The sequence below is a fragment of the Ambystoma mexicanum genome, chromosome 6q, assembly GCF_040938575.1.
Source record: "Ambystoma mexicanum isolate Mex_15411 chromosome 6q, UKY_AmexF1_1, whole genome shotgun sequence".
Taxonomy (NCBI): Eukaryota; Metazoa; Chordata; class Amphibia; order Caudata; family Ambystomatidae; genus Ambystoma; species Ambystoma mexicanum.
In genome coordinates, this window is record NC_090937.1 from 93,477,663 (window position 1) to 93,495,308 (window position 17,646).

Consider the following 17,646-nt stretch of genomic DNA (forward strand, 5'->3'; position numbering starts at 1 on the left):
GTACAGCTGGTGTGTTGTGAATCCCACACCAGCGCCACCAAACACCTGCCCTCCTCAATGATAGTAGGAAGGCCAGTGTCCAAGAAAGGAAAAGGGGAGTAGGAGTGAATTCTGAGGGCTCTGGGTGTTTACACCTACCGTATGCTATTGCAGATTCCAATACCCAGTTACATCACTGGGCGAAGGACCACATGACCGCAGTTATCAAAAACAAACAAAAAAGATCCACTTTGTAACGAACCAAAAAAAAAGAAAAGAAAATCACGTACATCCACAGGCTCATGGTCACCAGGGAAGTTGAACAATGGGACACTGGCACAAAATGTAAAGTCAAGTTGAACAATGGGACACTGGCACAAAATGTAAAGTCAAGTTGAACAATGGGACACTGGCACAAAATGTAAAGGCAAGGTGAAACCGTTTGGATAGGTGTGCGCTAGGAAGGGGCGGTGGAACATGGGCAATAGCAGCTTAACTGTGGTTCACTGCAAAGTTCCATCCGGAGGGGGAGCCTGAGATGCGGCACCCAGACTGCGCATGGCCAATGCTTGGTCTTCATTGGCCAAGATCACTCTACAAAGTGATGCATCCATCAGGGCTCCGAAAGCTCCGTTGTCCTGATGAAAGAAGTCTCTAGTGGACAACATGCCCCTGTGGAAGCTCTCCATGGAAGCATCCATCGGCAGGTTGACAGTTTGCCTCAAGGCAGACATTTCCTATCTGTGTGTGTCCCTTGAGGCCACCATTTTATCATGAATGTCCTGCCACAAATGTGGCATTTTCTTTATCCTATCTGAAATGTTCCATGTCCTCTCTCTTCTCCTGCTTCATAAGCTTTATCTCAGCTGTGAGTGCAGCATTAGAGGAGACAACATTATTATTGGCCAGTTCATGTATATCCCTGGATATCTCCTGCAGGAGCTAGCCCTGTCAGGTGCTTGCCTGCAGCACATCATCCTCCACTGCAAATGTGCCACAGACACACACACACACACACACACACACACCCCACGTGTTTGCGGCCTACCATGGTGGAAGCCCAAGGACTGGCCCTGTCTGAGGGATCGCTGTCCTTTGCTGCCTTTCCACACCAGTGGCACTGCCATCAACCTCCACTCCGGCCTCAGAGATGGGAGATAACAAAATAGTGGACATGGAAGGCAAAAATGGTGCAGGTTTCCTGGCTCTCGTGCGCAGAGTCTGCAGCCTCGATGAACTGTAGCAGATCCACTTCATTTGGACCACTGAGCGCAGGGCTCTCAAGCATGTCCCTGAGCAAATCCTGCACATCGGAATCTGCACCCTCATCTGACAGAGTTGTCAGGCCTGCTGATGAAGGGCTGCAACAATTGCAGATTCTCACCAGCCAAAGGTGGCTCACCTGCGCTGGTAAATGGGCCAGCCTCCTCCTCCTCATCTGCTGCCTCTTCACCTGCAAGATGACACACAACAACAATCAGACGCCTATACAGCCTTGCATGCTTGTAACTATTTAAATGCAAAAAAACTGCAATGGGCCTGATAGACATTAAATACTGTCCCAAATGACCATCACAAAACAAAATGTGCCAATGATCAAGGCTACCTACGTCACACCCCAATTATTCAATTGGTATTTAGACTTTTCTGTTTATTATAAAACACACGTTTTTTTATTTGTACCAAGCAACAATTCGTTTTTTTAAACAATTCACCTATACACATTCTATGGCCGTTAGTAGGGCCTTCATACAGTTCTATATTCCAAAAGATGAACTAGTCATTGCAATTTCAGACACAAAAAGGACAATTGTATACAATTGAGATCTAGTGATCACATACATCTGTCCTCTTAATGTCATTTTATGAACGCTGATGAATTACAGGATAGGTTCAAATTTGTATTCTTTTTATAAGATCTGCCCTATCTTTGCAGTGTCAATGGTTGCTATATTTTGTAGTCGACACAACGTGTTTCGGCCGTCCGGTGAACAAAGGCTGTGATTCCACAACTATGCGGCCTTCATCAGGATGAGTAAAACATTTTGGGTACACAACAATGTGTTTTGTGTCTTTCTGTAGTAGCCCGGTATCAAGAGGGAATACCAATAACCCTCATGTGGGAATGTGATCCAAACTCATGTGGACTGGCTGGAAAACCGTGCTTCACTTGGGATGAGCCTCACTTGAAACAATCTCTCTCTTTCAAGGTAAAGGGGCAGGAAGTGCCTATCTCGTGGGTCCTACTGACCACCACGGTACTGCAGAGTTGTGGGCAGACTGTCAGGAACCAGCTAGTTCTGGTTGCAGAAGAAGGTGAGGAAGGAGCCACCGTTTAGGTGCACTCTGCATGCCATCATAAGGTGACACCACTCCAGCTCCTGGAAATAATCATTTTAGTGCTTCATGCCCAGGTCCTTGACCTCCAGGCCTGGATAGAAACTGCTGGTAGTGTGATGCTGGAAATGCATCTGAGGGACAGGGCCTCTGAATCCTTGTCCTTTTTCTGTTTTTACCGTGTGTTCTGTCATGTTTTCTGCCCAGGAGTCCATGAGGGACTCCTGGCAGTGCAGCTCTCTCTTTTTGTTTGGTGAACAGACCCATGGGATACCCTTATGGCACCCATGGGTAGGGGTACAACCTTGTGCCCCTAGTGTATGTTTTTGGGCACCTGTGGGTGGCCCACAGAGCAGGGTATGGGCTGGTGGCAGCTCCATGCTGAACTTGACAGGTGCTCTGGGTGTCCTCCATTTTGGGATACCCAGGCCCTGCCATTGGGATCAGTTGATTCCTGATAGAAACAAGATGGCCCCTGTGGCCTCTTGCTTTCTATTGCCTGTTGTCTTGTTTTTCCCAAAGTCCTGGGAAGCCCTGGCTCTGTCCCTTCCCCCTGACTGGCTGTTGGGTGGAAGTTCCATATATGGTGTTGTTGTGAAGGCCCAGCTAGACTGACTGGAGCCTTCCCAGTGACTGTATGTTATGGGTACCTCCTGTGGGTGGGACCTGGGTGAATGGAGTGTGTGACCAATATACACTCCTTGTTGTGGTTGTCTGGTTTCTGGCATATGAGACAAAGACTGAGACAGCCCTGCCCGAAACTGGCCTGAATGCAGTGTGTAGTGTTGAATGGCTGGGTACTTGTCCCAATCCACATTCCTTGTTGTGAGTGTCTGAAAGGGAGGAGTGTGGCCTGAATGCACTGTGTGCCTGATTGGCTGACTGACTGCATGAATGCCCTTCTGTGTGATTGGCTGCTGTGTGTGTGCCAGCAGTGTGGATGAGAGACAGAATAGTATATCTGGGGACCTCTCACCACTGGAAATTGTTCAGAAGCATTCAGAAGCTGAGTCTCCACTCAAGAGTAACTGGATTTGCTGATCCTCGACGTCCAGCTGGAAGAAGAAGACTTGCTGTGGCATTTGCTTCGACGGAACTGAAGGTTGTCGAAATTGTCGAGGACTGACCCGAGAGAGGACCTGGCTAGGCGCCCTCTTCCCGTGCTCCGAGGGACCATCGAGCACCGCTGAATCTTCGCCGAAGCGCCCTGGAAGTCAGACCCTCGAAAGGCTGCCGACCCGAGACGGGACCGCCGAGGAGATCGAAGTGAAGCGCCCGGACATCGACGCTGTCGAAGTCCATTGCCGTCGACCAGGGTTCGCAGGTCTGTGTAACCGCTGGAGGCCCGTCGAAGTTGTGTTGCCCAGCCGTGGGAACCACTTGACGCCGTGCCGCCGACGACAGGAGCCGTCCGCTCCTTGCCTAAGAACATTTGCCTTGAAGGACTCCCTCGCCCGCATCGTCGACCGCTTTGTCCCGCCGGAGAAAGTCGAGGACGACCAACGCGCCGAGGAGAATCCGCCGGTGGGTTTCCCGCCACCTCACGACCCCAAAGACTCGAGCGACTCGACGCCCTTGCTGGGCCACCGTCACCCACAATCTTTGCGGTCCGGAACTAGTGTCGCCGAGGTGCCCCGCACGCCTCTTCCTCGCAGGACGCCGACGTCTCGACGCCGACGAGCACCGCTCGGATCGAAGCCTGCCGCCTCATCGACGCCGTTCTACCTTGTTTGTTGTCGGACGTTCGACGCCCCGTGTCTCCCGCTTGAAAGGGAAGGCATTCAAGAAGGGCCGTCGATTCCCCGACACCGAACACCGAGTTCCTCGACGCTTCTCGACGCCACTCGACGATCCGTGACTCCTGCCTTAAAGGGGGTCATTCAAGAAGGATCTGTCGACGCCTCTTCGAAGAACTCGACTCCACCAGGTACATTGGGGGGGTAAAAACATTATAGGAGAGAAATAGACTATTGAACAATATATGGACTGGGCTGGTGTTATATCTCTTTATCTTGCAGGTTGCCCAGGTGGGGGGATCTCCACACAGAACTGTGTCCAGTGGTAGGGGCCAGTATTCTGCCTATTGTTTTCAATCATCTGCTATCTCTCCCCTCTCTATTGCTGGTTTCCTTCTTATTGATCTGTGTGCCATTTTTACAGTATTGTGAATGCACTTTAATGAGGTCTAATATTAGTGGTACCACTTTAGAATTGTAGATATTTACCATTGCTGATTTTCCTGAGCACAAAGTGCGTTATTGTGATAAGTGTACATAACCCTTGAATATTAATTATATAAAGACTGTGTTTTCAGTAATACAGTGTGTGGACATTCCTTTGTGGGGGCTTGGGGATACACTGTACTTAAGAACCAGCCTGCATCACCTCCTGAGAAGCTAGGCCTTGATTGCTCGTCCATCGTTACCATATTAGAGAATCTTGGCTGGGGTCCTCTCTGCCTCCCCTCTACCATATAGAGAGCGGAAGTACAGACCCCCCTACCAGTCTTTACAGCTGGTGGCAGCGGTGGGATGCTTATGGTTTTAAGACTCAGTGTATAACCGTGCCACTTACAAAATATCCGCACTTTATTAGATTAAGGTTTGGGTGTGTTCCAAATAACTGCATTACAAGCAATGGAGTCCATTGCGAATGGTAAATTGACTAGGATGAGCTTAGAGGCTCTCCAGAGTGCTTGTGAAGCCAGGGAGTTAGACTTTGTGGATAAGTCTAGGGCTGAGCTGATAGCTGCCCTGGTGGACTACCAGACTGATGGTGAAACTCTTGATGAAGGGGGGGATGCAACCAGTGAGGACTCTGCCCCTGGGGTTGTCGCTGAATCTGTTTCTGGGAGTGCCGCCATTCCTGCTGCCTCTGTTCCAAACCCCAGCAATTCCATGGAACTTGAGTTATTAAGGATGAAGTTGGCCTTTGAATATCGCAAGTTGGAAATAGAAGCTGAGCTTAAGAAAGAGGAGCTGGCACAGCAAGTGGAGCTCAAGAATAGGGATCTTGAACTCAGAAATAAGGACCTTGAACTCAAAAGCCAGGACACTGAATGTCAGAGAATCCAGCTAGAGAAAGCTAGAGTGGAGACTTCAGCTAAAACCAGTGAGAGTGTCAGGTCCCCAGCCACCAAGTTTATGAAAGATTTGGTTGGTGTGTTTGTGGAGGGTTCAGATATCCTCCAATGGATTGAAGCGTTTGAAATGGCTTGTGCAATTCATGATGTGGATAAAAGAGATTGGGCTAAGTGTTTGTTAAGCAGAGTGCCTCAAACTGGATATGACTGTATTCTGAAGCTGAGTGTGGAAGAAAGGGGTCAGTATGAGTGTATGAAGTCTGCTTTAATTGCCAAGTTTGGCAAGACACCTACCCAATACCTTAAGAGGTTCAGGGAATTTAAGAAAAGAGAGAATGTGTCTTGGGTTGACTGGGTGAGTACTGCACACATGAACATGATGGGGTGGATTGATGGATACAAGGTGAAAACTTTTGTTGAGTTGTCCCACCTCTTGTTTTTTGAGCATTTTTCTGAAGCCTGTTCACCAGAGCTGCGTCAGTATGTGGCTGACCAGAACATTTTGGACCCCTTTAAGCTGGCTAGGTTGGCTGACAAGTGGGTCTCCCACCGGGTGTCCCCTAAGGACTCCAGTGGGAAGGACAAGGACAAAGAAAAGGGGGCCTCTCAGAAAGCTGAGGAGTCCCAAAAGCAGTCACAGTCGGGTAAACCAAAACCTTCCTCTCCTAAGACCCAAAAATCTAGTGGGGATAAGTCCTCTGTGGGTGGGAATAAGAGTAGTGGTCCACCTGCTGCAAAGCAGGTTCCCAGTGGTTCCAGTACCGTACCCCGCACTCCTGGCACTTGTTGGGATTGTGGGGCTCTGGATCACAAAAGGGGTGACCCCAAGTGTAAAGGTAAGGCACTTGGAGTACAGGCTGTCAGCCTGACCTACCCTTACCCCATGTCTGAGGTGGAGGCCACTGTCCTCCCCTCCTCTACCGGAATCACCTTTGGTGCTCCTGTAGAGATTTCCTTAGTGTCCCTTGGGGCCTGGGACCAGTACGCAGAAGTACTGGCAACTATCCCGCAGAACACCCGTAGGTTTTTGAGAAGTGTCCTCTTGAATGGCCAGCCTTCTACTGGTTTGAGAGACACTGGGGCAAGCATGACAGTGGTGGACAGGACCCTGCTCAAGCCAGAGGACTATGTAGGTGCTCCTCTGAGAACCACCAGGTTAGCTGGTGGGCCTCCCAAATTATCGCCTGTAGCCCTAGTCACACTCATGATTGGAGACAAGACAGCAAAGCTTCCTGTCCTGGTTCAGGACAATGTCCCTGCTAACATTCTGTTAGGAAATGATCTAGTAGAGTTGGGGTTGATCTCGGATGGTCTTCCCATGACTGCTGCTGCAGTCACTAGGTCACAGGTGACACCGGGTCGGGCTATGAGTCAGGTACCCGAGCCAAAGGCGAGGCCTAAGGCAAGAAGAAGGAAGACCAAGAAGGCCACCTCTGTGGAGGGAACACCTTCTCTTCCTGCTGTTCCGACAGCACCCATTGGGATCCTTGCTCCGGACGGGCTGGGTCCAGTGGAAAACCCAAACTCAACTCCTGTGGGAGAAGAGACAGAAGACTCTCCTGTGGGAGAGGTTCTCAACCCGGAGGATCATCCCGACCTTCAATGCTTGTTAGCTGAAGGGGGACCCTCCCGGGCAGACTTCTGTAAAGGACAGAGAGAGTGCCACTCTCTCGAGGGTCTGAGGAAGCAGGCCCTGTCCCAGGCACAAGGTGAAGTGCCTAGGACATTCAAGATTTATTGGGAGGGTGAGCTCCTTGTTAGTGAGCCCACTAAGCCTGAACCTGGTGCCCGCAAGAGGTTGGTGGTACCCCAGGTTTACAGGCCCTTCCTACTGCAGTTGGCGCATGAGGTGCCCTTGGCTGGTCATCTTGGGACCAAGAAGACTAAGCAGAGGCTCTCTGCCCATTTCTACTGGCCACGGATGGGAGTAGAGGTGGAGTCCCACTGCAGGACCTGCCCAACTTGTCAGTTGTCTGGCAAGACTGGAGGCAGGGTCATTGCCCCACTGCAGCCATTACCAGTGGTTGGCACACCATTTGAGAGGGTGGGCATCGACATCGTCGGTCCCCTTGACCCTCCCACTTCAGGTGGACATCGGTTCATCCTGGTCTTGGTAGATCATGCCACCAGGTACCCTGAGGCAATACCCCTTCGGACTGTTACTGCCAAGGTGGTTGCCAGGGCTCTCCTGGGCATTTTCACCCGTGTTGGATTCCCCAAGGAGGTTGTCTCTGACCGAGGATCCAACTTCATGTCTAGTTACATGAAAACCATGTGGAAAGAGTGCGGGGTAACCTACAAGTTCTCCACCTCTTACCACCCCAGACCAATGGTCTGGTTGAGAGATTTAACAAAACTCTCAAGGGCATGCTAGGTGCTTTGGAAGAGCCCCTAAGGAGGAAATGGGATCTCCTCCTGCCATGCCTGCTGTTTGCTTACAGAGAGGTACCTCAAGAGGGTGTTGGTTTCAGCCCCTTTGAGTAACTCTTTGGACATCCCGTGAGGGGGCCCCTCGCCTTGATCCGAGAAGGCTTGGAAGCCACCCCTCCAGGTCCCGCCAAGCAAGTGGGGGACTATGTGTTAGGCCTCAGGCGGAGGATGACACAGATGATGGGTCAGGCAACAGCGAATCTCAAGGCCAGCCAGGAATTGAATAAGTACTGGCCTGACCTTAAAGCCTCGCAAGTGGATTGGACTCCGGGACAGGAAATCCTTGTGATGGAGCCTACCAAACCTAGAGCTTTGGCAGACAAGTGGACTGGACCCTTCAGGATCATCTCCAAGATGGGCGAAGTCAATTATCTGGTTGACATGGGTGCCTCTGGGGTAGCCCCTCAGGTATTCCATGTCAACAGGCTCAAGCCTTTCCACAGACGAGCGGAGGTCTCATGTCTCTTGCTAGCTTCAGGGCAAGAAGAGGATGAGAGTGAGCCCCTTCCTGATTTGCTGCATAGCAACCCTCAGGATGGCTCAGTGGAGGGAGTACAACTCTCTCCCGATTTGACAACAGAGCAGCAGAGGGCCTGCAGGGCTTTGCTCCAGCAGTATGCCTCTCTGTTTTCACTGACACCGGGCCTTACACCGTGGTGTAAGCACGAAATTGACACTGGTGACAGTGTGCCTGTCAAAAGCAGGAGCTATCGTATGTCAGATACCGTCAAAAACCACATCCAGGCTGAGGTCGCCAAGATGTTGGATCTGGGTGTTATTGAACCCTCCACCAGTCCCTGGTCCAGTCCAGTGGTCCTTGTCCCCAAGGCAAGTTCCCCGGCGGGTACCAAGGATTGGAGGTTCTGTGTGGACTACCGAGGAGTCAATGCCGTCACCAAAACTGACGCGCACCCATTGCCCAGGGCTGATGAGCTCGTGGACACTATAGGTGCTGCCAAATTTGTGAGCACCTTTGACCTTACCTCAGGCTATTGGCAAATAGCTCTGACGGACCATGCCAAGGAAAAGACGGCATTCTCCACACCTGAGGGACTCTACCAGTTTAGGGTCATGCCCTTTGGGTTGAAGAATGCCCCTGCCACCTTCCAGAGATTGGTCAACCATGCGCTCAGTGGGCTGGAAGCCTTTTGTGTGGCTTACTTAGACGACATTGCCGTCTACAGTTCCACCTGGGAAGAGCATTTGACACATCTGGATAAGGTGTTGCAGGCCTTGAAAAGGGCTAACCTCACTATCAAAGCCACCAAGTGCCAGATAGCTCAGGGGAAAGTTACCTATCTTGGTCATGAGGTAGGAGGGGGTCAAATCCAACCTCTCTCCAGTAAAGTACAGGACGTACAGAACTGGGAGACTCCCACTACTCAAACCCAGGTGAGAGCCTTTTTGGGCCTCACTGGGTACTATCGCAATTTCATGGCAGACTATGGAACCATAGCTGCACCCCTGACAGCTCTAACTTCACCCAAACAGCCTAAGAAGGTTAATTGGACTGAAGACTGTCAGAGGGCCTTTGATGGCTTGAAAGAAAGTCTGTGTAGGGCACCTGTGTTGAGTGCGCCTGACTACAGCCGACCCTTTATCGTCCAGACGGATGCCTGCGACACCGGAATTGGAGCTGTCTTGTCCCAGTTAGATGACAAAGGGAGAGAACATCCTATCATATTCATCAGTAGACAACTCAAGGGTAGAGAACTTAGGTGGGCTACTGTTGAAAAGGAATGTTTTAGTATAGTTTGGAGCCTTAGGCGTTTTAGGCCCTACCTTACGGGGTCCACCTTCAAGGTCCAAACAGATCATAAGCCCCTGAAGTGGCTTATGCAGATGAAGGGTGAGAATCCGAAATTGCTCAGGTGGTCGATTAGCCTACAAGGGCTAGACTTCACCATAGAGCACAGACCAGGGAAGAGTCACGATAATGCAGATGGCCTTTCCAGAAGGTATGTTGACCGTCTGGATGAGGGTGTCTATCCCGTGGGAGATTAGGCACCCTCCACCTCAGTCTGGGGGGGGCGACTGTGATGCTGGAAATGCATCTGAGGGACAGGGCCTCTGAATCCTTGTCCTTTTTCTGTTTTTACCGTGTGTTCTGTCATGTTTTCTGCCCAGGAGTCCATGAGGGACTCCTGGCAGTGCAGCTCTCTCTTTTTGTTTGGTGAACAGACCCATGGGATACCCTTATGGCACCCATGGGTAGGGGTACAACCTTGTGCCCCTAGTGTATGTTTTTGGGCACCTGTGGGTGGCCCACAGAGCAGGGTATGGGCTGGTGGCAGCTCCATGCTGAACTTGACAGGTGCTCTGGGTGTCCTCCATTTTGGGATACCCAGGCCCTGCCATTGGGATCAGTTGATTCCTGATAGAAACAAGATGGCCCCTGTGGCCTCTTGCTTTCTATTGCCTGTTGTCTTGTTTTTCCCAAAGTCCTGGGAAGCCCTGGCTCTGTCCCTTCCCCCTGACTGGCTGTTGGGTGGAAGTTCCATATATGGTGTTGTTGTGAAGGCCCAGCTAGACTGACTGGAGCCTTCCCAGTGACTGTATGTTATGGGTACCTCCTGTGGGTGGGACCTGGGTGAATGGAGTGTGTGACCAATATACACTCCTTGTTGTGGTTGTCTGGTTTCTGGCATATGAGACAAAGACTGAGACAGCCCTGCCCGAAACTGGCCTGAATGCAGTGTGTAGTGTTGAATGGCTGGGTACTTGTCCCAATCCACATTCCTTGTTGTGAGTGTCTGAAAGGGAGGAGTGTGGCCTGAATGCACTGTGTGCCTGATTGGCTGACTGACTGCATGAATGCCCTTCTGTGTGATTGGCTGCTGTGTGTGTGCCAGCAGTGTGGATGAGAGACAGAATAGTATATCTGGGGACCTCTCACCACTGGAAATTGTTCAGAAGCATTCAGAAGCTGAGTCTCCACTCAAGAGTAACTGGATTTGCTGATCCTCGACGTCCAGCTGGAAGAAGAAGACTTGCTGTGGCATTTGCTTCGACGGAACTGAAGGTTGTCGAAATCGTCGAGGACTGACCCGAGAGAGGACCTGGCTAGGCGCCCTCTTCCCGTGCTCCGAGGGACCATCGAGCACCGCTGAATCTTCGCCGAAGCGCCCTGGAAGTCAGACCCTCGAAAGGCTGCCGACCCGAGACGGGACCGCCGAGGAGATCGAAGTGAAGCGCCCGGACATCGACGCTGTCGAAGTCCATTGCCGTCGACCAGGGTTCGCAGGTCTGTGTAACCGCTGGAGGCCCGTCGAAGTTGTGTTGCCCAGCCGTGGGAACCACTTGACGCCGTGCCGCCGACGACCGGAGCCGTCCGCTCCTTGCCTAAGAACATTTGCCTTGAAGGACTCCCTCGCCCGCATCGTCGACCGCTTTGTCCCGCCGGAGAAAGTCGAGGACGACCAACGCGCCGAGGAGAATCCGCCGGTGGGTTTCCCGCCACCTCACGACCCCAAAGACTCGAGCGACTCGACGCCCTTGCTGGGCCACCGTCACCCACAATCTTTGCGGTCCGGAACTAGTGTCGCCGAGGTGCCCCGCACGCCTCTTCCTCGCAGGACGCCGACGTCTCGACGCTGACGAGCACCGCTCGGATCGAAGCCTGCCGCCTCATCGACGCCGTTCTACCTTGTTTGTTGTCGGAGGTTCGACGCCCCGTGTCTCCCGCTTGAAAGGGAAGGCATTCAAGAAGGGCCGTCGATTCCCCGACACCGAACACCGAGTTCCTCGACGCTTCTCGACGCCACTCGACGATCCGTGACTCCTGCCTTAAAGGGGGTCATTCAAGAAGGATCTGTCGACGCCTCTTCGAAGAACTCGACTCCACCAGGTACATTGGGGGGGTAAAAACATTATAGGAGAGAAATAGACTATTGAACAATATATGGACTGGGCTGGTGTTATATCTCTTTATCTTGCAGGTTGCCCAGGTGGGGGGATCTCCACACAGAACTGTGTCCAGTGGTAGGGGCCAGTATTCTGCCTATTGTTTTCAATCATCTGCTATCTCTCCCCTCTCTATTGCTGGTTTCCTTCTTATTGATCTGTGTGCCATTTTTACAGTATTGTGAATGCACTTTAATGAGGTCTAATATTAGTGGTACCACTTTAGAATTGTAGATATTTACCATTGCTGATTTTCCTGAGCACAAAGTGCGTTATTGTGATAAGTGTACATAACCCTTGAATATTAATTATATAAAGACTGTGTTTTCAGTAATACAGTGTGTGGACATTCCTTTGTGGGGGCTTGGGGATACACTGTACTTAAGAACCAGCCTGCATCACCTCCTGAGAAGCTAGGCCTTGATTGCTCGTCCATCGTTACCATATTAGAGAATCTTGGCTGGGGTCCTCTGTGCCTCCCCTCTACCATATAGAGAGCGGAAGTACAGACCCCCCTACCAGTCTTTACAGGTAGGTACACACAGGGAACACAGTACTGCATAGTAAACATTGCATCTATGAGGTAGCATGAAGGGATCTAGAGAGTATGTGAAACTGTATGTGCATGTTGCCAGACACATCACTTATATTGTTGCCTCTTTGATGCACTGTTACAATGGAAAGGGCCACATGGGCCAAGTGGGCAAGTTGTGAAGTAGTGTTGCCTCTTTTATGCACTGTCACAAATGAAAGGGCCACATGGGCCAAGTGGGCAAGTTGTGAAGTAGTGTGTGTCAGCCTGGGGTGCTACCAAAGCCATGTGTACATGGAATGGCTGACACATGTGCCAAGGGGAAGGAGGGAGACACGACGCATGCTTGATTTGGGAAGCTAAATTTCCTACATTCAATGACAATTATGCTACAGTACTGAATTGGCATAGCCACAGATCAAGGTTTGCTGTTGGCATGTGTAGGGGTAAAGATTGTCACTTTGCATTTCACATTTCTTTATGAGAATGGACTCTTAAGGATGTAGTGAGGAGGTAGTGGTGTGTGTGTGATACAGTTGGCCTTGACTTCTTATGGCTATGTAATACTATTTAAATTGATGTTCTCACACCTGTGTAATCACATACATGCATTTTAATTTTCTCTCACCCTTCCTATCCAGCATCTAAGGCAGAGGAAGAGGGACCCAGAGCTCAAGAGGAGCCACATGCCAAGGGCAAGGCCTCCAGACACCCCTGCAGACCTCGGGTACGTCCTGTGTCATCCAACTCCTGAGAGGGTGCATGTGCCTGGGGAAGCACATTCATCCAAAGGCACTGATGCTCTGGAGGAGCACCTTGGGGAGGTAAAAGTGGTAGACACCTCAGCAGCTGAGGGACAGAGAAGTGGTTCCATCAGCAGGGGCAAATACCAGGTAGATCTCAGTTGGGGTGTCAGAGTTGGGTTGGAGAGGAGGAGGTGGCCAATGAGGAACTGCCTTCGGTGTCAGGTGTGGGCTCTGAGGGGGATGCGCAGACTGCAAACCTGAGCCATAGACAGGAGGCTGAGCTTGACACAGTGGAGGAGTTAGCACATATTTCTGTCCCTGGCCCATCTGCTGCAGTACTGCGTACCTTTTCAGATGCCTTCACCCAGTCAACCCCTGCTGTTACGGCCATGATGCAGTGCTACCACTGCTGGTGGGTGGATTGAGGTGGCCATGGAAGCCACTCATTTGGACATTGTGCAGCATCATGGACAGGTGCTCCACCTCCTTTTATACATGGCTGGTGCATTGTTCCTGGGTGGCATCTTCAGACAAGCCCATTTAAAGGCCCCCTCCTCCTCATCTGTGCCCCCAGACTACCTCAATGATGGACAACATGGCTGACATCGACGGAGCCTCCTTTGACCCTTTCCTGCCACCTGACACTTTCGATGTGCCATAGTCCCTGCTGGAGGTGGTGGTCAGCACAGAGCCAGAAGAGGTGGTTGCAGGCCTTGAAAATGCCCATGCAGGAGAACAGGCTGTGAAGGACAATGAGGCACTACAGGGCACTGCAACCGTGTTTGACTCCTTCTACAGCTTCTACAGCTATTGTTCATATAGAAGGGAGTTCCAGTGCCTAAGATGCATTTCCAGATAGCCGGAGTTTTTGCGCCAATGAAGGCAACAATGGCTATTGCTGGCTGCCAGGGGGAGTCAACTGACATATGCCATGAGGCGAGCAAGGCAGGGGGCTAGCCGCAGGGTGCATACCCAGGTGTCTGTAGCTCCACCGCTGGAGGCAGTAGGAGGAGGAGAGGCAGTGACTGCCGGGGCTGAGGGGGAAGAGAGGATGGCGCAGGGGCGGACTTCCATTGAGGAGGAATCACGCAAGGCTGCAGATGACAATGAGAATATGATGACGGAGTCCCTTCAGGCCCTCCACTCATCTACAGAAGCCTGCCTGCAGGAGGCTGAGGGTGAATCGGCCTTGGCTGGCATTGGCTGCTTTGAGGGGGGCATGGCCCACTGACTCATGTAAATAGTTATGTATACATATTTAATTTTCTGTTCATTTTTTATAAATTTGAACAGTGTTTGAGTCACTTTACTTTTTATGAAAACAGTTATATTTGCATTACCTGTAGTCGATGTTGCAGTCTCATTGTGGCATGTGCGGCATGGCTTTGCTGGTTGTTGTGTATGGTTATTTATGGATGTCTATATCTGGCCTCCCATAATCTCTATGTTCAGGGGTCTGTACTTTGCATGTCACAATGTTTGATGTCACAGTTTGTGCCTCATGGTGGGAATTGACAAGCTGTAGCATCTAAATGGGTGTCGTTTCCTGTTGAGCTGCCCCAGTACACAAGTATTGATGTTCCCCTATATACAGTGAGCTGGAGAACATGTATGCTGATTTGGCAAGGCAATTGCCACAGACAACTTGACTCCATCATGATTGACATCTGTATGTCACACACGATCACACACAGGCTAATGGTCCTCATCCACATTGGCTACAGTTTAGTATGTTGTGCCAGTCTATGGTGGATGTGTACAGACATCACCCTCATTCTGCATGGTTGATGCACATCCGCCCACATGTGCGTGTACACCACGGGGCTTTATTTGGCAGTGATGAGCAACTTCCACTTTCAAGTACTGACACTGCATGCTTGGCCTTAATGGCAGTGACAAAGAAGGAGCATCATCAGTGTGTAAGTGTGGAATTCTGTGACTCGATTGATGTACGTGACAAAGTTCAACACCTTCTTCCTCAGTGTCTTCCATATCAATGTCTATCCAATAGCAATTGCATTCGGAAAGGTGTTGAGGACAATATTCACACTCGGACCACACACACTACACCGTTTATTGAACACTGTATGATGTTAACATCCCCTTTATCATCATGACCAGCCTTGAGCTACTTTGACATGGATTTGTAATTGTACTGTCAATGTTTTGTACATGATTAGTTCGCTGAACATGAGTCGCACTGCTCATCTAATCCACATCCACAGATATTTGATCAAAATGATGTGCACTTCAATTAGTGACTTCCAAGTGTTGGCTTTGAGGGTGCCCTTGAGGGGCACCAGCATTCTATGGCTCAACATTTCAGGTAATAAGTTGCACATCTCACAATGTTCCACAGAGTTGCTGAGAATGTGGACCTGAATGCACCTGCATGTATACAGACTGTAAGGAAGGTATGGTATCAAGGTAAGACCGACACAAGTGACCACATGCAAGAATGTTTATTGAACTCTCACATGGGTGTGATAAACGCCTATCTAAATCTAAAGATGGGAGCAAGCTACGACTATCAAATAATAAAGAAGGCCGTCCTAGTTGAGTCTTGTCAACATAAAAGGGCCTATACTAAAATAAACTATTACCAATCCTTACCTCTAATTACAAATACTGTGGGATAATGTTCGCAAAATGATAAGTCAGGATGTTCAGCCATTGGCCTCCCTTCCACACATTTTCAGCAATGGACAAGGAGGTTCCCTCAAACATAGCACACTCTCTGGATTCTTAAGCACGAGGACACAGTTCCATTACCAACATCAGGGCCTTCTGTGCCCAAGTCTCTTATGTTATCATAGTCTCTTAATTCAGAGGGCCTGATGTACCAAATTAAACCAAAGGTTCCTTTACAAATACTCAAGTCAGGTGAGTCACTCTTCACCCTGGATCCCCTCACACTCTCAGTATTATACCTAACAGAGTCCTTCGAATGAGCACCCACGTGGTGCTGGACCACTCTGTATATGGTATCTATCTGGGTTTCAAATGTTCACTCACTCCTTGGATATTCAATTATGTTCATGTCATTCATCACATACACCTCACACTGTGTTCTTTGCAGATTTCTTTATACAATGTTGCTGCTCGCAACCTTGGTTCTAACACAGACAGGTCTGCTATCAGTCTCCCCTACTCACTGTCTGTGTGTCAGGAACACACACCCTGGAGCATATGCACAGATACCCTGGATGGTGGGTGCTATGGTACCATACCGAGGAGTGACTCATTTGTGTCCCTTCGGAATACACAGACACAGGGGGCCCGGCTGGACTTTGTCTTGGCACCTCTGGCACCAGACTCATGTGAGGGATTGACCTTGGATTGCAGTATTTCCATTGGCCCACTTATTCCAGGCCTCTTATTAGGAGGTGCTGGGTGTGACCTTCTTGGCTCAGCTTCACGTGCCAAGGACTAGGTGAAGCCAGGCGTGGCAGGCTGAACAAGCTAATGGGCGTGGGCAAGGAGCCCAGCTATATAAGCCGCTCCATCCTCGGAGCAGGCGCTTCGCGCTAACTTGCATTCTGCAACATGACGCTTACTGACGCTCGAATCTGCAGAGAGATACTCACCCAGAATCCGACGCTCCGCTCTGCCACCGCTCCAAGTCATTCTTCTTCAGCGAGTGGGTCACTGCAACAGAAGAAGAAAAGCCAAGGTTAGCGCATCGCAACAACTGGGAGTGTGCAGCATTAAAGAGCACGTGCGCAGCGCTACAACTCAACTCACCTGTTACCTGCAACCGCAGATCCAATTCTTCATCGCTCTCTTTACTGCATCCGTTCTCAGCAGCTCCGGGGGCCCACTTCCATCACCTACACGGGGGAGAAAGCAAGAACAGGATTACTGAAGGTACGGACAATAACGCTCAGAACGGACACTTGTTGAGGAACTAAGCAAGTGAAAGATAACGAAAGACGAACAATACAAAGTCAAGCAAGGAAAGGCTGAAAATCAACACGCAAAAGAAGACAGACAAGAGTAAGAACACTACTTACCATAACCAGCAAGAAAGGCTGAAAACCAATGCGCAAAAGAAGATAGACAAGATTAAGAACACTACTTACCAAAATAACTGGGTAGTCACATCTGGACTGGACTACTGCCCGCAAAGGACCAGTGAAGGAACTCGGTCCTTGGGAATTAAGCCCCCCTGCCAGAAGAGGCAGGATGGAGTGCCCACAGACTCTACTTAATGGTGCACAACCCTGAGACATTCTTACTGCGGTCACTGGTGTTGACGGTGAGTACATCCCTAGGACGTATTTCACCCCTGGGAGGGTTACAACCGTGCCCCAAAGCCCCCGCAGACACAAGATAAGCGTTACAATGTGCTGACTTTACTGGCGCTGCTTTGTTTTAGGAGTCAGTACTATGGTGGCAATCACTCCTCCCAGCCTTGTTTATCGATGCGAGAGGGCCCCGTGTACCTTCAACACACACTGCACCTTTCTTCAGCTTTAATTCACAGTCTTATGTTTCTCATCTCGAGGGCTCTTGAAAGTCGCTGTTCTTCTCCGAAAAGGTCAAGGGCACTTCCCTGCTTGCAACCCTCTCTGGTCTTGCCGTCTTTCCCCTCATATTAAACTGCCATCTCGGAACTGCTGCTTCCTTGTGTTTTT

General features: G+C 50.4%; 1 long non-coding RNA gene across 1 annotated transcript; it reads right to left on the reverse strand.

Annotated features, from left to right (window-relative positions):
* Nucleotides 1-1,014: 1,014 nt before the first annotated feature.
* Nucleotides 1,015-16,841, reverse strand: LOC138515456 (uncharacterized). Its single transcript, XR_011282013.1, has 3 exons — nt 16,754-16,841; nt 16,597-16,657; nt 1,015-1,432 (listed from the first exon to the last, which is right to left on the reverse strand). It is a non-coding gene; the product is annotated as an uncharacterized lncRNA (long non-coding RNA).
* Between the last annotated feature and the right edge of the window lie 805 nt (nt 16,842-17,646).